Source organism: Phyllobates terribilis, unplaced genomic scaffold (assembly GCF_046119375.1).
Source record: "Phyllobates terribilis strain yellow unplaced genomic scaffold, ASM4611937v1 Scaffold_237__1_contigs__length_3040347, whole genome shotgun sequence".
In the NCBI taxonomy this organism is placed as follows: Eukaryota; Metazoa; Chordata; class Amphibia; order Anura; family Dendrobatidae; genus Phyllobates; species Phyllobates terribilis.
In genome coordinates, this window is record NW_027362997.1 from 2,692,327 (window position 1) to 2,718,534 (window position 26,208).

Consider the following 26,208-nt stretch of genomic DNA (forward strand, 5'->3'; position numbering starts at 1 on the left):
ACTCTGGAACTCTCTACTCCAGCATATCAGACTCTCGCCCAGGGGCGAACTGGCCCACCAGAGGATCGGGAAAACCCCCGGTGGGCCCCGGGTCCCGTTGGCCATGCCCCCCTACCCCACCTGGGCTCTGTACAGAGAACAGAGGGCCCCCCTGGTTCGCTAATCATATCGGCAGCACTGCCGATAAGATTAGTGATGGGCCCTCTGCAGCGGCAAAGCAGGGAGAGCAATCTCCCTGTTCTGCCTGCTGCCGCAGTGCCCCTCTGCCTCCTTTGCGCAGCGCGACACTGCTGACTCGTGCGCAGGAAGTCAGTCTCAGGACGATGACGTCATCGCCCTGGGACTGCTTTCTGTGCGCGCTGTGGAGGACGGACCCGGTGTCACCCAAGGCAGCAGCAGCAGAATCCATGGGCTCTTGTCAGGTATGTATTATTGGAGGCAGCAGAATCCATGGGCTCCTGTCAGGTATATAGTATTGGAGGCAGCAGAATCTATGGGCTCCTGTCAGGTATATATTATTGGAGGCAGCAGAATGTATGGGCTCCTACCAGGTATATATTATTGGAGGCAGTAGAATCCTTGGGCTCCTGTCAGGTATGTATTATTGGAGGCAGCAGAATCTATGGGCTCCTGTCAGGTATATAGTATTGGAGGCAGCAGAATCTATGGGCTCCTGTCAGGTATATAGTATTGGAGGCAGCAGAATCTATGGGCTCCTGTCAGGTATATATTATTGGAGGCAGCAGAATGTATGGGCTCCTACCAGGTATATATTATTGGAGGCAGTAGAATCCTTGGGCTCCTGTCAGGTATGTATTATTGGAGGCAGCAGAATCCATGGGTTGCTGTCAGGTATATAGTATTGGAGGCAGCAGAATCTATGGGCTCCTGTCAGGTATATATTATTGGAGGCAGCAGAATGTATGGGCTCCTACCAGGTATATATTATTGGAGGCAGGAGAATCTATGGGCTCCTACCAAGTATATAGTATTGGAGGCAGCAGAATCTATGGGCTCCTGTCAGGTATATAGTATTGGAGGCAGCAGAATCTATGGGCTCCTGTCAGGTACATATTATTGGAGATAGGAGAATCTATGGGCTTCTGTCAGGTATATTTTATTGGAGGCAGCAGAGTCTATGGGCTCCTGTCAGGTATATATTATTGGAGGCAGCAGAATGTATGGGCTCCTACCAGGTATATATTATTGGAATCAGCACAATCCATGGGCTTCTGTCAGGTATATATTATTGGAGGCAGCAGAATCTTCTATGGGCTCCTGTCAGGTATATATTATTGGAGGCAGGAGAATGTATAGGCTCCTACCAGGTATATATTATTGGAGGCAGGAGAATGTATGGGCTCCTGTCAGGTATATATTATTGGAGGCAGCAGAATCCATGGGCTCCTGTCAGGTATATATTATTGGAGGCAGCAGAATCTTCTATGGGCTCCTGTCAGGTATACATTATTGGAGGCAAGAGAATGTATAGGCTCCTACCAGGTATATATTATTGGAGGCAGGAGAATGTATGGGCTCCTGTCAGGTATGTATTATTGGAGCCAGCAGAATCTATGGGCTCCTGTCAGGTATATATTATTGGAGGCAGGAGAATGTATGGGCTCCTGTCAGGTATATATTATTGGAGGTAGGAGAATCTATGGGCTCTTGTCAGGTATATATTATTGGAGGCAGCAGAATCTATGGGCTCCTGTCAGGTATATAGTATTGGAGGCAGCAGAATCTATGGGCTCCTGTCAGGTATATATTATTGGAGATAGGAGAATCTATGGGCTTCTGTCAGGTATATTTTATTGGAGGCAGCAGAGTCTATGGGCTCCTGTCAGGTATATATTATTGGAGGCAGCAGAATGTATGGGCTCCTACCAGGTATATATTATTGGAATCAGCACAATCCATGGGCTCCTGTCAGGTATATATTATTGGAGGCAGCAGAATCTTCTATTGGCTCCTGTCAGGTATATATTATTGGAGGCAGGAGAATCTATGGGCTCCTGTCAGGTATATATTATTGGAGGCAGCAGAATGTATGGGCCCCTGTCAGGTATATATTATTGGAGGCAGGAGAATCTATGGGCTCCTGTCAGGTATATATTATTGGAGGCAGGAGAATGTATGGGCTCCTGTCAGGTATATATTATTGGAGGCAGCAGAATGTATGGGCTCCTGTAGGGTATATATTATTGGAGGCAGGAGAATGTATAGGCTCCTACCAGGTATATATTATTGGAGGCAGGAGAATGTATGGGCTCCTGTCAGGTATATATTATTGGAGGCAGCAGAATCCATGGGCTCCTGTCAGGTATATATTATAGGAGGCAGCAGAATCTTCTATGGGCTCCTGTCAGGTATACATTATTGGAGGCAAGAGAATGTATAGGCTCCTACCAGGTATATATTATTGGAGGCAGGAGAATGTATGGGCTCCTGTCAGGTATATATTATTGGAGGCAGCAGAATGTATGGGCTCCTGTCAGGTATATATTATTGGAGGCAGCAGAATCTATGGGCTCCTGTCAGTTATATATTATTGGAGGCAGCAGAATCTTCTATGGGCTCCTGTCAGGTATATATTATTGAAGGCAGGAGAATGTATAGGCTCCTAGCAGGTATATATTATTGGAGGCAGGAGAATGTATGGGCTCCTGTCAGGTATATATTATTGGAGGCAGCAGAATCCATGGGCTCCTGTCAGGTATATATTATTGGAGGCAGCAGAATCTTCTATGGGCTCCTGTCAGGTATATATTATTGGAGGCAGGAGAATGTATAGGCTCCTACCAGGTATATATTATTGGAGGCAGGAGAATGTATGGGCTCCTGTCAGGTATATATTATTGGAGGCAGCAGAATCCATGGGCTCCTGTCAGGTATATATTATTGGAGGCAGCAGAATCTTCTATGGGCTCCTGTCAGGTATATATTATTGGAGGTAGGAGAATGTATGGGCTCCTGTCAGGTATATATTATTGGAGGCAAGAGAATGTATAGGCTCCTACCAGGTATATATTATTGAAGGCAGGAGAATGTATGGGCTCCTGTCAGGTATATATTATTGGAGGCTGCAGAATGTATGGGCTCCTGTCAGGCAGGTATATATCATTGGAGGCAGCAGAATCTATGGGCTCCTGTCAGGTATATATTATTGGAGGCAGGAGAATGTATGGGCTTTGTCAGCATTGTATTATCAGCTGGTACTAAGCCCGAAATTCATGGTTTCACGCCAAATTAGACATAGCCACCATGAATTTCTAGTAAACAGAAAAAAAAAAGCTAGAATTTTTTTTTTTTTGTTAAAAATAAAAGACATTTAGGGACTCCATCTTTAATAAAGAAAAATCCTCACTCCCAACGTAATCCATAGGTCGTCTGTCTTCATCTCTGTTAGATCTTTGCCATCAGACAAATATGTCTGCTGACAGATGAGCAGGCACAGAATGACACTGGAGCACTGTTACTGTGTAGTGCAGTGCTATGTTTCTTTTTTTGTCATTTCATGCAGTGTAAAAATCTTGGGAAAAGTGTGGATTGTGCTCAGGAAGTGATCAGTTATAGCTAACTATGTTATTTTCTGCAGAGATAAGTCCTGCATAGAAGATGTGATATCGGTTTGCAGATAAAGGACTTCACCTAGAGACATCAGTGGTGAGTATGTGTATTACCTATACACACACACTGACACTATATACAGAGCTCCTGTGTGTAATGTCACTGGTGATCACTGTATTACCTATACACACATACTGACACTATATACAGAGCTCCTGTGCATAATGTCACTGGTGATCCCAGTATTACCTCTACACTGACACCATACACAGAGCTCCTGTGTATAATGTCACTGATAATCTCTACATTATCTGTACACTGACTCTATATACAGAGCTTTTTTACATTTTCATTATCAGTCACTATCTGGTGCCATTATGTGCCATGGTCATGGCATTGCGGAATTTGTCCCTTGTATGTGGTATTATTCGGACAGTCATTATGTGGTGCTAATATGTGGTCTTCTCGTGGTGTGGCAGTATATATACCTTGTACTTGGTAGTATTTGATCACTATGTGGTGGTATGTATTCTGGTCATGGTGTGGTGGTATTTCTCTCTTCTATATGGTATTATTAGTTGTCACGGGTGTGTCGCCACGAAGATCGTCGCGATTACACAGCCTGACTTCTCGCAGCTGAGTTTTTGGTGCTTGGTGTTTTTCGGCAGGGAGGGAGTTAATTCTCTCTCTCTGTGCTAGACGAGGCCCAGCCTCGCCCAGCTGCAGTTAATTCTGCAGTATTGGGACTCCTTCAAATACCTGCCGTTCTGATAGGGTAGTTGTCGGTGAAAGCTTCTCATGCAGACTATCAGAGCGATACGTGGTATTGTGGAGTTAGGAGCGAAGTGTACTCGGTGTGGTTTTTTCCCTTCCTCGCTTTATTCTTTATCCCCTTACCCGTTGGTGTTCCCTCCGTTGTAGTGGTGTAAGTTTTTGTATGCGAGGTGGTTTTTGGTTTGCCCCTTGTACTGTCTCGTTCGTCTTGTACTGTGTTTGGCAAATACGGTCCTGTCCCCAATTGTTGTGATCGGGGTCCTTCTCAGGACTAGATTACTGAGGTTCAGGGATTCTCAGGAGGTAGGTTTACGCTGGCGGCCTGGACCTCTGTACCATCAACAGTACCTCCAGGTAGAAGGCTTAGGCAGGGCCTCAGTGTAGGGTCAGCATAGGCTCCTGAACGCCGAGACAGCGTGACATTTTCACCGACCACCTAAAAGATTCTCTCCAGCCACCATGGATCCAGTAGCCAATATAGCTCGGCAGTTGCAGAGTTTGTCCTTGGAGCTGGCGGACGTTAAGTCCAAGGTTTTGTATCCCCTGGAGCAAGCCGGATCAGAACCCAAAGTAGCTCTCCCTGACAGGTTCACGGGGGGGCGGGACAAGTTTTTTGCTTTCCGGGAGGCATGTAAGTTGTACTTTCGGCTGCGGCCTCGGTCATCGGGGAGTGAAGAACAAAGGGTGGGAATTGTCATCTCTCTCCTTCAAGGGGACCCCCAATCTTGGGCGTTCCCTCTTCCCCCGGGCTCTCCGGTCAGTGGATGGGTTTTTCTCTGCACTGGGTCTCGTATATGATGACCCGGATCGAATCTCCCTTGCTGAATCTAAGTTACGTAGGATCCAGCAGGGAGATCGTCCAGCGGAGGAATTCTGTTCAGAGTTCCGTAGGTGGGCCACGGACACCCAGTGGAATGACCCGGCTCTTCGGAGCCAGTTTTGTCAAGGTTTATCTGACAAATTAAAGGATATGTTGGCACAGTATGACTCTCCCACGTCGCTGGAAGCCGCTATGGCCCTTGCTATTCGCATTGACAGACGGCTTCGGGAGAGGTGCGGGAAAACTCCACCCCCTGTGATGACTCCACCTTCTACAAGGGTCCCTTATAAGAAGGTTCCCGTGGTCAGTCCAGAGGAGCCTATGCAGTTAGAAGGGACATCCTTTCGGGGGAGGGGACCAGCGGTGCGAAACAAGACAGGAAGGTGTTTCTTCTGCGGGAGAAAGGGACATTTTATTGGGGGGTGTCCTTCCCGTCCTTTGCAGAGCAAAGAGTCGTCGGAAAACTATTGATCCCAGGTTGTGTGGTGGACGGCAATCTGGGAGTAGGTATTTCGTCCCTAGGTTCGTCTCAGTTTCTTGTACCGGCGGAGGTGGTGGTGGGTACGAGAACTGAGAGGTTATCAGTTCTTCTGGATAGTGGGGCCGGGGCTAATCTGGTGGACGCTCGGTTTGCTCGGGTTCAAGGTATGCGATTGAGTGTGTTGGCTAAACCCATCCCCATATTCTCGATTGATGCCAGGCCTCTCGGTCAGGGAAGTTTTTCGCAAGCTGTGCATAACATAAATCTTCAGGTGGGGGCAATACATAAAGTACTGTTGTCTTGTTACGTGTTGGAGGGTCTTCCCACTCCTATTGTGTTGGGCCTTCCTTGATTAACTAAGCATAACCCGGTTATTAATTGGCAATCCAGAGAGATAAGTCAGTGGAGTGAATTCTGTAAAAAAAAACACACCGAGTACACTTCGCTCCTAACTCCACAATACCACGTATCGCTCTGATAGTCTGCATGAGAAGCTTTCACCGACAACTACCCTATCAGAACGGCAGGTATTTGAAGGAGTCCCAATACTGCAGAATTAACTGCAGCTGGGCGAGGCTGGGCCTCGTCTAGCACAGAGAGAGAGAATTAACTCCCTCCCTGCCGAAAAACACCAAGCACCAAAAACTCAGCTGCGAGAAGTCAGGCTGTGTAATCGCGACGATCTTCGTGGCGACACACCCGTGACAGTACCCCCCCTTCTACGAGGGGCCTCCGGACCCTCAGGGCCAGGTTTATCCGGGTGAGTCGTGTGGAAGGCCCGAATTAATCGGTCTGCGTAAATATCCGACGCAGGAACCCACATCCTCCCCTCTACTTTTAAAATTCACAACGTGTTCCACAGATCTTTGCTTAAAAGGTATGTGGCGCCGGTGATACCGTCACCTTTACCTCCTCCTCCTGTGGTGGTCAATGGTAACTTGGAGTTTCAGGTATCGAAAGTCATCGATTCACGTTTTAATCGCCGGTCCCTTCAGTACCTGGTTCATTGGAAGGGGTATGGTCCTGAGGAGAGGATGTGGGTTCCTGCGTCGGATATTAACGCAGACCGATTAATTCGGGCCTTCCACACGACTCACCCAGATAAACCTGGCCCTGAGGGTCCGGAGGCCCCTCGTAGAAGGGGGGGTACTGTCACGGGTGTGTCGCCACGAAGATCGTCGCGATTACACAGCCTGACTTCTCGCAGCTGAGTTTTTGGTGCTTGGTGTTTTTCGGCAGGGAGGGAGTTAATTCTCTCTCTCTGTGCTAGACGAGGCCCAGCCTCGCCCAGCTGCAGTTAATTCTGCAGTATTGGGACTCCTTCAAATACCTGCCGTTCTGATAGGGTAGTTGTCGGTGAAAGCTTCTCATGCAGACTATCAGAGCGATACGTGGTATTGTGGAGTTAGGAGCGAAGTGTACTCGGTGTGGTTTTTTCCCTTCCTCGCTTTATTCTTTATCCCCTTACCCGTTGGTGTTCCCTCCGTTGTAGTGGTGTAAGTTTTTGTATGCGAGGTGGTTTTTGATTTGCCCCTTGTACTGTCTCGTTCGTCTTGTACTGTGTTTGGCAAATACGGTCCTGTCCCCAATTGTTGTGATCGGGGTCCTTCTCAGGACTAGATTACTGAGGTTCAGGGATTCTCAGGAGGTAGGTTTACGCTGGCGGCCTGGACCTCTGTACCATCAACAGTACCTCCAGGTAGAGGGCTTAGGCAGGGCCTCAGTGTAGGGTCAGCATAGGCTCCTGACCTCCTGAACGCCGAGACAGCATGACATTAGTCTAGGGATGGTTGTCAGTCATTTGTTTTTTCGGATATTAAGAATGGGAACATTCTTTATTTGCAATGCATATTAAATACTTGGATGTTTAACCTCTCCCTGTGTTGTGACTACTACACAGCAGCAGAGATGCACGTCAGCTCAAGACGCAATATTCCTACATACGGTAAATGCATGGTGCTGGTGGGCCCCAAGATTGATTTTTTCCTGGTGGGCCCCAGGTACTCCAGTCCGGCGCTGCTCTCGCCTACCATGGAAACCTTCAAAAAGAACCTGAAGACTTGTTGCACAGCTTCTGGATCACCACAGTTGCGGAAGAAACTTCACAGAGCAGATTACATGGGATAACAAGCTTTTACTTCTCTGAACATGAGGTAAAGGAAAAAATACAGTACTGCACCAGGAAGTAAGAACAAAACAGAAAAATACAAGAGAGACCTTTTTTCTTATATAATACAGTAAACAAGGAAAATTTACACAACATCGCCATCTACTGTCAGATCAGCATAACGTCCTCCTTCACACAAAGAAGTCCACAACTGTTGCATATACCAACACCCTTTCTCAACAGTAAGGACTTATTCAGTCAAACCCTTCATTAGTCTCTGATGTTTTTCAGCATTCAATGCCTTTGTGAAAATGTCTGCTGTCATATCTTCAGTTGGACAATATTCTAATTTCAGGATTCCTTGTTCCTGATGGTCCCCCAAGAAATGATACTTCACATCAATGTGCTTGGTTCTTGGGTTAACTCTTTCCATCTGAGCAAGAACTAGCCATCACTGATTGTCCTCATTTATTTTTGATAGTTCCAACTGTGCTTGTCCTAGGTCTGCTAGCAATTGTTTAAACCGTGGAACTTCTTGACTCGCATGTGCTGCTGAAACATATTCTGCTTCTGTTGATGACAGCGTTACTATTGATTGTTTTTTACTAGTCCAACTAATTGGTCCACCTGAGAGAAAGAAAAGATAGCCACTGGTACATTTTCTGTCAGTTGGATCTCCAGCCCAATCTGCATCAATGTATCCAGTTAAAATGCATTTATCACTTGTAGGCAGTTTCAGTTTAACATTGCTGGTTTCTTTCAAATAATGTATTACTCTCACAGCATTCCAATCCGCTTTATTTGGCTTGGACACTTTGCTACTCAGAATTCCTACTGCTGCTGCAATGTCTGGCCTTGTAACAGTCGCTAGATACAGTAATTTTCCTATCGCCATTCTGTACTCTTCATTATTTGGTAACACATTTTTCTCATTACTCATCTCTTTAAGACAATTAGTTTCCATTGGAGACTTTGCTGGTTTTGCATCCTTCATTCCAAATGTTTCGGTTATATCTTGAATCATGTGATTTTGATTACGTATGAATCTTCCATCTTCTTTTCTTTCTATCTCTATTCCTAAGTACTGTTTCACATTTCCCAAGTCTTTGATCTCGAAATTTTGATTCAGGAATTTAATATGTCCTCTTTATCCCTTTCTTTTTCAAAATAAACTAAAATGTCATCAACATATATGAGTACATAGATCCATCTGTCCATTAGTCTTTTTGGGTACAGGCAAGGATCAGCTTTGCTTCTTTTAAATTTTTCTTTTGTGAGCACCTCCGTGATTTTATCATTCCACGCTTTAGCAGCTTGTTTTAAACCCCATATACTTTTCTGTAATTTGCAAACCATGTTTGGGTTACTTTCATCTTTGAATCCTGGAGGTTGTTCCATGTAAATATCTTCTGTTAAACTTCCATTCAAAAATGCTGTCTTCACATCCAGATGTTTCAGTTCCATTTGTTTCATTGCTGCTACTGCAAACAAAGTTCTTATTGTAGTATGTTTGACAACTGGAGCAAATGTTTCATCATAGTCTTCACCATATTTTTGAGAATAACGTTTAGCTATGAATCTTGCTCAGTATCGCTCAGCTGTGCCATCTGTTCGGTACTTTACTTTTAAAACCCATTTACATCCTATAGCTTTTCTTCCTTCTGGTACTTCTGTTAGTGTCCATGTTTTTGAGTCATGCATGGATTTTAATTCTATTTCTGTTACCTCTATCCATATATTGGCTTCTTCTTCAGGAAGTCGAGATATGTCTTCCCAAGAGGTAGGCTCATAAATTTTACTTGTACTTGCCTTGTATGAAAGGTGTATTGGTGGTTTTCCTTTGTTTTCTCTTATTGAACGTCTTGTTTCTGTGTCTGTTTATAGTTGTTTCTCTTCACTTTCCGTATTCTGTTTTTTATTAATTTCAACTTTGTTTTCATCAGATATTCCTTCAGCTATATCATTGCTGTTTTTCTCATTTTTTGTTTCCAGTAAAATCATAGTGTCTTCCTTTAGATCCTCAATGAATGTCACACTGTTACTCACCAAAACTGAGTCTGTTTTGGGATCTAGGATTCTATATCCTTTGCAATTTTCACTATATCCAACAAATATTCCTTCCATGGACCTATTTTGAAGTTTGGAATGTTTTTCTGTTGGAATGAATACAAAAACGTTACAACCAAAAACTCTTAAATGATTTACACTTGGTTTCATACCTTGCCACAGTTCATATGTTTTGTTTTTTTTCAATTTTCTAGAAAAAAGTTGGCTCTGTAGATATGTAGCTGTCATTGCTGCTTCATCCCAATATTTCTCTGATAGCTTGGAATCTGTCAGCATACACCTTATCATTTCTGTCAGAGTTCTGTTTTTCCTTTCTGCTACTCGATTTTGTTCAGAAAACAAAGCAATGTGAACTGAGGTTTAAGATGGTACACATGCAAGAAATAGGAGCGTGTTCACACTAGCAAAAAGATGCAAAACCTACAAAAGACAAAAAATATCTCATACCCTACCATCATTATATATAAATGTAAAGCAAAGTTGCATATGAAATATAGGGTACTTAGTGAACTATTTTTGATCAAAAAAAGTATACAAGCTGTCCCACCAGTGACAATGTGACCCTAAATTGGGACGGTCCTACACTGTCTATATTAAAAACCTTACTGTATATCAAAGTTGAAGTAATGTATATAAAAGGGTAGACAAATAGAACCGGGTCCCAATATCAGACCACCTAAGCCCGTGGTAAGCTACATATATACTAACCAGCTCAACAAGGGGGATGCCACACCCCTAATTTGCACAGAATGCAAACAAGACAAAAAACCAAGCAATGTGAACTGAGGTCTAAGATGGTACACATGCAAGAAATAGGAGCATGTTCACACTAGCAAAAAGATGCAAAACCTACAAAAGACAAAAAATATCTCATACCCTACCATCATTATATATAAATGTAAAGCAATGTTGCATATGACATATAGGGTACTTAGTGAACTATTTTTGATCAAAAAAAGTATACAAGCCGTCCCACCAGCGACAAGGTGACCCTAAATTGGGACGGTCCTACACTGTCTATATTAAAAACCTTACTGTATATCAAAGTTGAAGTAATGCATATAAAAGAGTAGACAAATAGAACCGGGTCTCAATATCAGACCACCTAAGCCCGTGGTAAGCTACATATATACTAACCAGCTCAACAAGGGGGATGCCACACCCCTAATTTGCACAGAATGCAAACAAGACAAAAAACCAAGCAATGTGAACTGAGGTCTAAGATGGTACACATACAAGAAATAGGAGCATGTTCACACTAGCAAAAAGATGCAAAACCTACAAAAGACAAAAAATATCTCATACCCTACCATCATTATATATAAATGTAAAGCAAAGTTGCATATGAAATAGAGGGTACTTAGTGAACTATTTCATTTATATATAATGATGGTAGGGTATGAGATATTTTTTGTCGTTTGTAGGTTTTCCATTTTGTTCAGGTGTGTAAGGAACAGTCTTTTGATGCACTATACCATTTTTTCTTAAGTAGTTTTCTATTTGGTGTCCTGTGAATTCACCTCCATTATCACTTCTAATGACAACTGGCTTCCTCTGATATTTGTTATTCGACTTTGTCACTTAGTCTACTAGTTTACTGAAAACTTCGCTTTTGTTCTTGATCAAGTATGTGACTGTGTATCTTGAGTAGTCATCTATAAAAGTCACCATATATCTATTGCCTCCTGACGTAGTCACTTTCATGGGTCCACATATGTTAGTATGCACCAAATCAAGTGGTCTTGTGCTTTTCGTTTCACTTTCTTTAGGAATAGATATCCTTGTGGCTTTTGATTTTATACAACATTCACATCTTACGTTAATTGAGCAGTCAGATATCAATAGATCCTTTGTCAATTCTTTCCTTTGTAGCTCCATTATACTTTCAGGATGTCTGTGTCCTAGACGTCTATGTCACATGTGAATACAATTCTTGTGATCATGTGTACACAACTTCATCTGTTCCTTTAATGTGTCTAGATGATATAATTGTTCATCTGCCTTGACATTGGTTATTACCTTGTTTCCTGCTAGGATTGTACACTCATCATCTTTGAATTTTACAGTAAGTCCTTTAGCTGTTAGACGTTTTACAGATAACAATCCTCCTTCTAATCCTGGAACATATAACACATCCTCTACAAGTATTTTTGAATCATGCCCAAACTTGTTAGAACAGTTTAGCACTCTTTGTCCAACACCTTCTGCGGTTATTTTGTTTCCATCTGCAAGATAAATGGCTTCCTTCTTATTTAAATTAAAGGGGTTTTCCCATGAGCGAAAGTTCATTTTAATCAATAGATCTTGGAATAATAATAAGTTCCACAATTGGATGTGTTTAATAAAATGTTCCTGTGCTGATATAATCTTATAAGTGTTCCCCTGTGCAATGTCTGTGTCTGACCGTGCAGGAACATGGTCTGATCATACCACATCTCCTAGGCAGGTGAGGAAGCAAACGATTATACAGACATTACAGCATGGGATCACAGCTGATTCTTTTTGTGCGGTAAAACATTTCCCTGCTTATTTTTAAACAATGTTTTATTTCAAAGAAAGAATCAGCTGTGATCCCCTGCTGAAATGTCTGTATCCTCTTTTGCCTCCTCCCCTGTCCAGGAGATGTGGTATGATCAGACCATCTTCCTGCACGGTTAGACACAGCCATTACACAGTGCACAGCAGGGGCACATTTGTAAGATTATCTCAGCACAGGAACATTTTATTTAAATACATTCAATTGTGGAAGTTATTAATATTCAAAGAACTATTGATTAAAATGAACTTTTGTTCATGGGAAAACCCCTTTAAATTCAGTAAAGAAATTTTTATTACTTGTCATGTGACTTGTTGCTCCTGAGTCAATAAACCACCCAACGGTGATTTCTTATCAGTCACTTTAAATGTGCCATTCCAATTATTTTCACATGAATCAGAAATTGTGTTTTTCACCTTCTGTGTATTCTCTTTATGATGTAATTTCTGTTGCTCTGCTTTCCATATAGTACAGTCTTTCTTTAAATGTCCTTTTTTCTTACATCTGAAACATTCTCTTGTCTCTTTATTATAGGGTATTTTTGATTCTGTAGCTTTAAAAGTACTTCTGGATCCCTACAGTTGCGGTAGAAACTTCACAGAGCAGATTACATGGGATAACAAGCTTTTACTTCTCAGAACATGAGGTAAAGGAAAAAACGCACAGTCACACAGTAGTGCACCAGGATGTAAAAACAAAACAAAAAAAACAAGAGAGACTTTTTTTCTTTTACAATACAGTAAACAACAGTCAGATCAGCATAAAGTCCTCCTTCACACAAACAAAGATGTCCACAACTGTTGCATATACCAACAGATTGGACGGCTGAGCTGTCAGTAACTGCATCCCAGACACAGTGACGGGTGGAACCGTGACAGACTCCATCTTTCTCACTATAGGGAATCTTCTGTCAGGAGTTCAATCTGAATCACATATTTCAAAGATTTACACGGAAATCCCGATGTAAGCGCTCAAGGTAGAGCATAAGATAAAAGTGAGCCAGACTTTATTGTAATCTTTGGGAGGCAGAATGAACAAACCAACAGCAGGTCAAGAATTGGTTTTATGTACTTTTTACACTGTTGATGTGGAATAAGTGATTAGATGACTTTATTCTTCGGGTTGGTGTGATTACCATGATACTAGATTTATATCTTTTTTTTGTGTTTGGCTACTATCACACACTAGTTTTTGCATCTCCATATTTTGAGAGCTATGCTTTTTCTATATTACTGCCAACAGAGTTATGTGAGGGTTTTTTTTACAGGATGAGATGACGTTTGTAATGGTACCATATTTGGACTGATAGCATTTTTTATCACGTTCTGTTCTGATTTTTGGGAGCCAGAATAAATAAAAAACAGGAAAATGCAGAAATAGTTGTTTTCTTTTTTTTATGCCATTCACCGTGCGGTAAAATTAATAAGACAGCTTTATTCTTCAGGTCACTACGATTACAGTGATACCACATTTCTATATTTTTTTTTATGTTTTGCCGTTTTTACACAATAAAAACAATTTTATAAAAAAAAGAATTGTTTTTGCATCACTACAATTGTGCTCAAAAGTTTACATACCCCGGCATAATTTTTCTTGGCCTTGTTTCAGAGAATATGAATGATAACAAAAAATGTTTTTCTCCACTCATGGTTATTGGTTGGGTGAAGCCATTTATTGTCAAACTACTGTGTTTTCTCTTTTAGTAGAGGTGAGGCTGTTTCCTTTAGTAGCCATTCAAACCTATTTGTGTCAAATTCTGTGCATGCTATCAGGCAAAAATCACCAGGGTATATGAACTTTTGATCAGGGTCATTTGGATGTTTTTGGTTGTCATTAAGATTTAAAAAGAGAAAACACAGTAGTTTGACAATAAATGGCTTCACCCAACCAATAACCATGAGTGGAGAAAAAGTTTTTTTGTTATCATTCATATTCTCTGAAACAAGGCCAAGAACGGAAAAATTCTGCCGGGGTATGTAAACTTTTGAGCACAACTGTATATTCTGAGAGTTATAGCTTTTTTATTTCTCCACTGATTTAGCTGTATGGTGGCTTGTTTTTTGAGGGAAAAGATGTCGTTTTCAGCGGTACCATTTTTATTTATATTCGACTTTTTGATCGCATTTTATTCTACTTTTTTGTGATATTATGAAAAAGAATAATTTTTTGCCACTTTTTTCTGGTGTTTACTGAAGGGGTTAAGTAGTGTGACTTGCAGTGTGTTTTATAGGTCTGTACATACCAAATATGTGTACTGTATTTGTTTATTTTTGTTTTTACATAAATTATATATTTATTGGTATAATATTTTTTTTTCTGTTCTTTATTATGTGGTTTAAAATGTTTTTACAATTATTAAAACTTTTTTTTTACTTTTTTCTTTTTTTTTAAATTCTATCAGTGCAATGTATAGGATGAGGTGAATCCGCATGGATTAATGAACACATGCGGATTCACCTGCGTGCAGCACTTTGGACGCATCATAAAGTATGCTGTATTCAAAGCGCTGCCAATAGCGCCCGTGTGCACACACCCTAAGGCATCCAGAATGTTCTGGGAATTATCAAGCACAACAATTTCTAGTTGCAGTTCAAGTCTGTGTTACACGCTTGCCGCTAGGTTCAGATAGGGGCGAGAGAGGTTACATGAATTCTTTGGAATCCTGGGGGAACAGTTACTCAGGGAGACCATAGACCATAGACCATGTGCTGCAGCTTCTCGCAGGCACACAGGGGTATTGACCCTCAGACACAGACATGTAGGTTGTTTCATTTGCTGACCAGACACACTTGACAAGAGTCCTCATAAACGGTAGAACAGTAGCATTTAATAAGAAGCCGCACACCCAGTGCAAGTTAAGACTTATGAGCAACAGGCTCCAGTGACACACAGTACAGTTTCCTTAGCAGCACAGCAGTTCAGTCTTTCCAGTAGTACAGGACAGCACAGTTCTAATGCAAAGGCACATTAATGAACACAGCATTCCATACAGCACAGTGAGAAGGAGGAGGGGGGAGGGTTTGCTGAGGGAGATGATCCCTGTGACACCATTTCTTCCAGTCCTTATCTTTCTGCCTGACAATACTCTGCACTGCTAGTTCAGGAACTCTACCTGACCTCTGCTTAGCTTCACTCCTGACTTGAATCCTTATCACTTGCAGGGGGCTTCTGTGAGATACAGAACACACACACACCACTTTTCTCTTCGGCTCTGGCCAGACAGTAAACTACTTCCCACAATCCCCCTTGGGCTCTGATAAAACACTCCCCTTCTCATGTGACTGTGTTAACCCCTCTAGTTGCTGGATGCTTCTGGAGCACAACACTTCCTGTCTCCTGTGCTTCTGTTACTTCTAATAGTTGCTGAATGCTTTTAAAGCAACAGTACTACTTCTGCATGTCACATCTGCCAGCAAGCAAGTTGCTTCTTTATGCACAGCAGCAACTTGTCCACCGTTTGACTTTTCTTCCTCAGGCTTTTAGAGGGAATATGTCAGCAGGTTTTTGCTATTTTATCTGAAGACAGCATGAGGTAGAGGTTAAAACACAGATTTCAGGGGTGCCTGTCTTGTCAAGCTCCCAGGTTTTGTTTGCTTACAGTGATTGTTTTAGCACCAGTAGCTTATCATGGCTGTGACAAGCTGGTTGCCTGAGCCTTAGTCCAACACGCCTTCTCCGGTGATGGGCAGCTCACTGTCTATGGACATTGTATATACAGAGCCGTGGTTGGACAGGGTTAGCTTTTCAGCTCTACTTCATTGGTAAATTTAAAAACTCTGGTTGTATGAGAACCTCTGCACCCAGTAATCTAAGTGATACATCATTGGATTCAGCTTCTCTTTGCCTTCATCAGGATGCTCTCAGATGAGGTAGCAAAAATCTGCTGACAGATTCTCTTTAAGCTATAAAACTGTTAGGCAGCTCTTTGCTTTGCATGAACGAAAAGAAAGCATTGATGTATGGAATCAACAATGTGCCCTGTGGCTGTTGCAGTGGCACATGTAGAGGCAGGCACATGGGGCATTTGCACCGGACATAGCTAGTAGGAGGGCACCGTCTGACCACCTGATGTGGCTGTCTGAGATGTCTCCCAGGCTGCTGCATTTTGCCACCCCCCAAGAATGTGATTCAGCCGGCTGTCAAAATTTTCTCATGAAATAAAACATTTTGTTCTGTACAACTAAAGAAGTATAATCTATTCTATTGTGTTTGTATTTAATAGATATTCCATGGCCAGAAAAGATTGAAGTGTTGACATGGGTCAGACACACATTACATCTTCTGCTTGGATTTTCCAGGTGGAAAATCAACTACTTAATACAGTTTTAGGCTCTTTCACACGTCAGTGTCTCCAGTACGAGTAATGACAGTTTCCACACATACCGGAGACACTTAGGCTATGTGCCCACGATGCAGAAATGAAGCAGAAAATTTCTGCAGCATTTCTGCATCTCCCTGGCAGAAAAAAACGCATGCAGATTGTGCATGCGTTTTTCCTGCAGAATACATGCGGATCCACATGCGGGTTCACATGCGTTTCCGCATGCAGATTGACAAGCACTTTCCAGGCGATAGCATCACTTAGAAAGTGCTTGACAACTAGGTCACACTGTATAAATCCATGCAAACAGCATGGATTTATACAGTGTGAACCGTAAAAATGAAAACAAATAAAGCTATACTCACCCCCGAGGCCCCGGCGTGGCTGCAGCGCTCGTTCCTGTCTGGTTCCCGGCTGCCGGCATATCGTGAGACAGAGCGGTGAAGGGCCTGCGGTCACATGACTGTGACGTCACCGAAGATCCTTCAGCGCTGCTGGCATTCAGAGAGAAGCCGCCGGACAGGTGAATATAACTTTATTTGTTATTTTACTCTTTTTTTACAGGTACAATGGTACCCAGGTCTGGATGAGAGTCTCCTCTCCTCCAGAACTGGGTACCATCCGCACATAGAGACGCATAGAAGCCACTTGTAAAAATGTACAGTCGCGGTTTCTGTGCGTCTCAATGCAAGTCAATGGCGGGAGTTCCGCTGCACTTCCGCAAAATTAAATGACATGCTGCGGATTTTTGTACGCAGCATAAACGCTGCGGAAAAATCCGCAGCATGTGCATAGAACATGCGGAATCCCCTTGGGGACCATGGGGTGCGGATTACCTAGCGTTTTACAAGCGTTTCCGCTGCGGAAATTCCGCAGCATAAACGCTTGAAAAACGCTACGTGGGCACCCAGCCTGATACACACATTCAAATCAATGGGTCTGTGCACATCTCACTGTGTTTTCACGGACTGTGTGTTGTTTGCTCCACTTGGAGACAAGTAGGTTTTTTTGCAGATACACGGTCTGCAAAATGTACCACACGGATCACATCCATGTGACACGTACCGGCATCCGGGAATCAGCGCTATAGTTAGCGCTGTTCCTAAGCACCGGGTGCTGAACACTGTCCTCATCTTGGTTCCCTGCCAGTGCTTTGATCAGAACCAGCAGGGACTATTATGAGAGTAGTAATGTCTGCTCCCGCAGTGTCCACACCTGTAAAAATAAGAATAAAATAATAAAATTCTTATACTCACTTCTCCTAGGTGTCCCCGGCTGTATCCATGCAACCGCTGATGCCGAGGAGACGGGGAGAATGAGCTGCTCCGGAGCTGCGCTCACTGAGTGACAAGGCACAGCTTCTGAGCTGCAGCTTCAGAGCAGCTCATTCTCCCCGGCTCCTCGGCTGCAGCGGTTGCAAGGAACCATGATGAAGGCAGTGTCCAGCACCCGGTGCTTGGGAACAGCGCTAACTGTAGCGCTGATTCCCAGGCGTTGGTCCATGTGGTACTGATGTGGCACACCGGTAGCAGACGGTTACTACACGTATGACACACTTGGACACACGGGACACGGATATCTCCGGTACCGTTTTTTACGATATCGGAGATATGCGGACGTGTGAAACCGGCCTTAGAGCACCACATACTTTGGTGGTAGTTTGATAAAAAACACTACTTGTTTACAGTATGTCAATCTATTCTGCAAATCATTATAACAGATTTCAACCATTGAAATGCAAATGTCTACAGAAAATTGCCAGCAGCGTAATCCATACAATTTTTGGTTCGGATTTTGCTACTTTGCTATAAATCTTGGGTGGACAAACCCTACAAGCGTTTTCCAGAAGTGTCAAAAATTAGTATTATGCTATGTGCCCACGATGCAGAAATGCTCCGGATTTTTCCTGAGCATTTCTGCATCTCCCTGGCAGAAAAAACGCATGTGGATTGTACATGCGGATTGTACATGTGGATTGTACATGCGGATTGTACATGCGGATTGTACATGCGGATTGTACATGCGGATTGTACATGTGGATTGTACATGCGGATTGTACATGCGGATTGTACATGTGGATTGTACATGTGGATTGTACATGCGGATTGTACATACGGATTGTACATGCGGATTGTACATGCGGATTGTACATGCGGATTTTACATGTGGATTGTACATGCATTTTTCCTGCCAGGGACATGCGGATGTGAAGCGTTCTTCACTTGCATTTCCACATGCGGGTTGTCAAGCGCTTTCCAAGCGATTTTAGCATCACTTGGAAAATGCTTGACAACTTGGTCACACTATATAAATCCATGCAACCGGCATGGATTTATATAGTGTGACTATAAAAGAATGGTAAAAAATAAAAAATATATATTATACTTACCTTCTGATGGCCCCCGGTGTCCTTAGCGATCCGTCCTGGCTTGCCGGCAGCTTGCGGTGGTCTAAAAGGACCTGCCATGACGTCATTTAGTCATGTGACGGGTCACGCGACCGCCGACGTCAGCGGTCGCGTGACCCGTCACATGACTAAATGACATCATGACAGGTCCTTTTAGACTATCGTGAGCTGCCGGGGAGCCAGGACGGATCGCTAAGGACACCGGGGGCCATCCGAAGGTAAGTACAATATTTATTTTTTATTTTATTCTTTTTTTTACAGGTACTATGGTACCCGGGTCCGGAGGACAGTCTCCTCTTCTCCAACCCGGGTACCATCCGCACATTGAGCCGCATGATATATCCGCATGTGCAGATGCAGTGATGCGCATGTCATGCCGTCCAATGCAAGTCAATGGTGGCAAAAGAGCTGCGATTCCACAAAATAATTGGTAGTGCTGCGGATTTTTCCGCAATGATAATCCGCAGCGGAAATCTCCGCAGCATGTGAGCAGCACATGCAGATTATCATTGGGGAACATGGCAGACCTTCTGCCCAGCGTTTTTTAAGCGTTTCTGCAGCGGAATTGCCGCTGCGGAAATGCTTACAAAACGCATAGTGGGCACACAGCCTAACAATAAAAAATGTGATAATTAATGGCAAAAATAGTTACTCCCCTGTTAGAATCCCCCCTCCAGCATTAATGCTGCAGTTGCCCAAACCAATGTTTTTAATTTATACTTCAATTGTAACCGCTGCTGACAATCAATGGACTCAGCTGTTTTTTGCCACAAAAAGATCACCAGAAGGAAGGTGAGTGCTGGAATGACACGGTTTTAAAATGTAACTTAGGACTCGGCTATCAGTATTTATAATAGAAACAAGTCACCAATTCTGCATTTATCACCCACTCCTGGTTTTGGCTTCCACTCCTGAGAAAAAATACTGACCAAATACTGACCGAATACTGATAGTGGGGCTGTGGCCTAATGGTTATTTTTTATTCCCATTATTTTTGCAATGCTAATTTTTAAACATCCTGGAAAACCTTAATAAAGAGCACAGCTGATTCTTGTCGCCTGCAAAAAAAAATTGAAATCAGTCAGATGTGGTGATATTGTCTGTATTGTTGGATATGTCAGTACTATCTGTAAAGTTTGCCTGGTTGGTATTGTTAGTACAGTTGATTTTGGTAGTATTATTGGTATTATTATTGTTGGTATTTTCAGTACTGTCGGTATTGTTAGTATTGGGGTATTATCAGTACTGTCAGCATTGATGGTATTGTCAGTATGGTTGGTATTGTTAGTACGGTTGATTTTGGTAGCAGTATTGGTATTATTATTGTTGGTATTTTCAGTACTGTCGGTATTGTTAGTATTGGTGGTATTATCAGTACTGTCAGCATTGATGGTATTGTCAGTATGGTTGGTATTGTTAGTACAGTTGATTTTGGTAGTATTATTGGTATTATTATTGTTGGTATTTTCAGTACTGTCGGTATTGTTAGTTTTGGTGGTATTATCAGTACTGTCAGCATTGATGGTATTGTCAGTATGGTGGGTATTGTTAGTACGGTTGATTTTGGTAGCAGTATTGGTATTATTATTGTTGGTATTTTCAGTACTGTCAGTATTGTTAGTATTGGTGGTATTATCAGTACTGTCAGCATTGATGGTATTGTCAGTATGGTTGGTATTGTTAGTACAGTTGATTTTGGTAGTATTATTGGTATTATTATTGTTGGTATTTTCAGTACTGTCGGTATTGTTAGTATTGGTGGTATTATCAGTACTGTCAGCATTGATGGTATTGTCAGTATGGTTGGTATTGTTAGTACGGTTGATTTTGGTAGCAGTATTGGTATTATTATTGTTGGTATTTTCAGTACTGTCGGTATTGTTAGTATTGGTGGTATTATCAGTACTGTCAGCATTGATGGTATTGTCAGTATGGTTGATATTGTTAGTACGGTTGATTTTGGTAGTATTATTGGTATTATTATTGTTGGTATTTTTAGTACTGTCGGTATTGTTAGTATTGGTGGTATTATCAGTACTGTCAGCATTGATGGTATTGTCAGTATGGTTGGTATTGTTAGTACAGTTGATTTTGGTAGTATTATTGGTATTATTATTGTTGGTATTTTCAGTACTGTCGGTATTGTTAGTATTGGTGGTATTATCAGTACTGTCAGCATTGATGGTATTGTCAGTATGGTTGGTATTGTTAGTACAGTTGATTTTGGTAGTATTATTGGTATTATTATTGTTGGTATTTTCAGTACTGTCGGTATTGTTAGTATTGGTGGTATTATCAGTACTGTCAGCATTGATGGTATTGTCAGTATGGTTGGTATTGTTAGTACAGTTGATTTTGGTAGTATTATTGGTATTATTATTGTTGGTATTTTCAGTACTGTTGGTATTGTTAGTATTGGTGGTATTATCAGTACTGTCAGCATTGATGGTATTGTCAGTATGGTTGGTATTGTTAGTACAGTTGATTTTGGTAGTATTATTGGTATTATTATTGTTGGTATTTTCAGTACTGTCGGTATTGTTAGTATTGGTGGTATTATCAGTACTGTCAGCATTGATGGTATTGTCAGTATGGTGGGTATTGTTAGTACAGTTGATTTTGGTAGTATTATTGGTATTATTATTGTTGGTATTTTCAGTACTGTCGGTATTGTTAGTATTGGTGGTATTATCAGTACTGTCAGCATTGATGGTATTGTCAGTATGGCTGGTATTGTTTTGCTATTATTTTTCATTCAAAATCGTGGAAAAAAACATTGTGGCAAAAAAATCACTGCCACATGTGAACACAGTTAAAAATATGCTGCCCCAGGTCTGTGATATGATCGTTCCATCTGGTCTCACCCCAAGGGCACGTTCACACGTTCAGTATTTGGTCAGTATTTTACATCAGTATTTGTAAGCCAAAACCCGGAGTGGGTGATAAATAGAGAAGTGGTGACGTGTTTCTATTATACTTTTCCTCTGATTGTTCCAGTCTTGATCTTGGCTTACAAATATCGATGTCAAATACTGAACATGTGAACGAAGCCTTAAGTTGTGTATATGAGGGGAGTCAAACTGAATATTTGCCCCCCATGCAGGAAAACCGAGATTATCCTCTGCTGTAACCTGTGGAATGTAAAAAGTAACGTATTCCCTGTAAGCAGTCCCCTCCATTCCCAGTATCATAGAGGGGCATGTGTTTCTTATCCTTCCGGTCCCATGATGACTGCTCTGTTCGTCCTTCTCTGTGAATGTTGGGTAGCAGGTGTCGCTTTGAAAGTAAGCATTTGTTATAAGGGCTCGCTCACAGGAGCTCACATGGCCCAGCGCTGATGTTTTATCGGATAGCTCTCGGCCCAATGTTATACTATGGGGCAGTGCTGATCTGCCATCATTTTATCATGCCGATGGATCATGTGCACCCATACAAATCTATGGGTGCATGTGAAACATTGTACTGCACTCAAATGTAATCCGAGTGCAGTCCGACATCCACGCACACAGAGAATGGAGAAGATGGAGAAATTAAGTTCTCCGTCTTCTCCATACCTGTGCTGCGATTTTCTCATGCAAGAAAAATCGGATCACACTAAGATGATACTTGGATGAAACTCTGACATAGATTGAGCCGAGGGTCATTAGCATAATCGTCCTGATTCTCTCGCCTTTGTGAGCGTACCCTAGGAGTGCATGTATGCACCAAAACAGTTACAGAGCTCATCTACAGAGGGACAACATACTGGGAATGGGTGCTGGGTTTCCTGAGCTCAGCTGAGGAGGTATACCTTATATATACTTCCCATCGCCATCCTCATTCCCAGGATGCCAGCCTCCAGTCTCCAGACAGACAGCCGCTGACAGACTGCAGTGATTATGGAGCATAACAATCTCACATGGGCGCTGACATCGCTGTAATGTGGCCAGTTTGGGAGGTAAATATACATTTTGTTCTTTCACACAGGGACTACAGCATTTAAAAAGGGGTTGTCTAATTAGTGGATTAGTGGACGACCCTTTTAATGTTAAAACAAATCGTCCACTTTAGACAATCCTTTTTCCTTAGACAGGTCCCCTGATGATAAGCTGATCACATTGGGGTCCTGTTGGGTTGGACGGCCAGTGATCACCTAGAATCCAGAAGGGAATGTTTTATGCTTTACTTAATTAAAAAACTACACAGACTCATGTATTTGCTCAGCTCTGTATTCCAGTTCCAGCTGAAATACTGACCAACTGCATTTTCCCCTAATCATCCCCTATGCCACAATCAGAAATAGATCACAGGATCCAGTCATGGCCACCAATTGTTCTTCATGTTGTACCATTGCAACCTTCATGAGTTTATGCTTCTCAGAAGTGAAACCAACAAGCTCTATACTGTAAAACAATGAGCTAACTGTTTAAAAATGAGTTCTAAGAAGTAACGTTTCTCCATGCAGAGAGCGACATGCTAAGCACGTCAAGGTGAGGAGACTTTTCGTGCCACAATGCTCCTCTGGGAAATATGCAAATTATCTCTTCAGAGAGGAAGAGAACTAGAACTCCAGAACCACCTATTGGAAGTAGAGAATGAGATTTCTAAACTCTCAGTCACACGTTGCATATTTTTCCTGCGTTTTTTAAATCTGCAGCTTGTCAATTCTTTCAGGGGTTTTCCAACATTTTTCCCCCATTGAAATGAATTAAAGTAAAACAAAACAATTAAAAATACTGCAGCGTTTTTCCTGCTGCCACTCTGGTTTTTGAGGTAGAAAAAAAATGCTGTAAAAATGCAACATGTGAACATACTCTTATCCTGCTTGTGTTCTAGTTGGACATAAAAGAGAACGGCCATAGTAATATGGAGATGTAATTAATTCTATGGTGTTTCCACTTTCAATATTGCTAGGCGGCATCTATTTGTGTAGGGCTGCCCGTTTAAGATTCTATCACTAGATTCCATTCTATTATGACATCACAGCTCCCAGACACTACTTATAGAATGTACGCAGGGTCACGGGTGCCTTTCTTGGCTTCATAGTGATTGATAGCTCTTGCAGTTTTTCGCTATGGCTGAATTTCTTCTGGTTAATATTCAGGTAGGAACACTATTGGGGATTCTTAACAACAATCACCCTGACACTGCGCTTCTACTGCCTGATGGCGTCCTCAGCTTCATTCACCGGCTGGTGATGGAGCTAGTAAATAACTGCCTGACCAAATACTACCAAGGTCATCTAACGTCAGAGTATCTGACGGATTTACCTCAGAACATTAGGACATTACTACAGCAGGTAAGCGGCGAACGCTCCACACAAATGTTCTCCATAATATTAGATATATTCTTTGCTTTTTTGTCTTTTTTCATATGTGTATGGGACAGTTGCATGTTGGGGCTCATACAGTATATATAGAGAGGCTATGTGGAGCTCTTACTATGTATAGGAGGCTGAGTTTGGCGACTCATACTGTATTTAGGGGGCTATGTGAGGCCTCATAGTTAATATGTCAACATATTTAATTCTACTCAATATTACATTATACAGTTAAAAGTGTAGCAGCTGATAACAAGGCCACTGACTAGGTATACGGTGTATGTGCAGCGGTGTAGCAAAGGACAAATGCATTATTGCAGCTTATCTCAGGAAGGAAGGGATAGATAGATAGGTAACAGTATAATACAATATATTGGTAAAAGCAAAAGCACATATACTAAATGAGAACAAATACTACACTTGATGTTAGCCAAAAGGCCGAGAAGCGATAACCTGAATTGGTTTTGGCCTATGACTGCACCCTGGCTTCAAGAAGGCAACCATTGTAGGGATAGGGACAAAGACTCCCCTTAGGAGGACATGTTGTTCATCAATAGTCACCTTAAAACCCACAACTTTACTGCTTGTTGCAGCTGCAGCCCACGCATGCATTTTTAATCTGCATGAGTCTGCCTATTTTCAAACATTCTCCCCTCCCCCGCCAATGTCCCATGCACCTGCAGACAAGGGGATGGGGAGAGGATAACTAATTAGTGAACAAACAAGCAGCGGTCCACCTTCTTCCTAGTCTGCAGGCTCCCTGCAGACTGTAGCTGACTGCAGCAGCACAGCCAGATAAAGGCCAGGAGCCCATTATGACACGTGCAATGATGTTCCATTCTTCCATTCTTCCATTATTCTATTGTTCCATTGTCTCATTCTCTTGCATTATTCCATTGTTCCATTCAGTCATTACATCTATTGCAAGCAATCTATCTGCCTGGGTGAAAACCAATAGGATGCTCTGATTGACAGACATAGCTAGCACTTTAAAACAACATCTCAGACCAAACTTTTTTTTATATTTTTTTCATCCACAGATAGAAAATTAAAGAAGTCAGTGCTGCACCAGAGGGAGCCAGCATTTCACTAAAGAAATCGTAACGGCCCCCACATTTTTTTTAAATGCGTGGGACTCAGCAACACCCAACTGATGGGACAGTTGAATTAAAAGAGTAGCAGCTGATAACAAGGTCACTGATTAGGTATATGGTGTATGTGCAAAGGTGTAGCATAGGACAAATGCATTATTGCAGCTTATCTTAGAAAGGAAGGGATAGATAGATAGATAGATAGATAGATAGATAGATAGATAGATAGATAGATAGATAGATTGGATGGATGGATGGAGGGGCATATACACCTACCCAGGATGGATGGATGGATGGCGGGGCATATACACCTACCCAGGATGGATGGTTGGGGCATATACACCTACCCAGGATGGATGGATGTATGGATAGAGGGGCATATACACCTACCGAGGATGGATGGATGAATGGAAAAGCATATACATCTACCCAGGATGGATGGCTGGAGGGGCATTTACACCTACCCAGGATGGATGGATGAAGGGGCATAAACACCTACCCAGGATGCATGGATGGACGCATGGGGCTGAAGGGGGGGCAGGCTGGACACGTGGGGACATGGATGGACGCATGGGGATGAAGGGGGGGCAGGCTGGACACGTGGGGACATGGATGGACGCATGGGGCTGAAGGGGGGGGCAGGCTGGACACGTGGGAACCTGGATGGATGCATGGGGCTGAAGGGGGGGCAGGCTGGACACATGGCGACATGGATGGACGCATGGGGCTGAAGGG

The 26,208-nt window shown here is 42.4% G+C and overlaps 1 pseudogene; it reads right to left on the bottom strand.

Annotated features, from left to right (window-relative positions):
• Positions 1–24,729: 24,729 nt before the first annotated feature.
• LOC141217339 (U2 spliceosomal RNA) lies at positions 24,730–24,832 on the bottom strand (annotated as a pseudogene).
• Between the last annotated feature and the right edge of the window lie 1,376 nt (positions 24,833–26,208).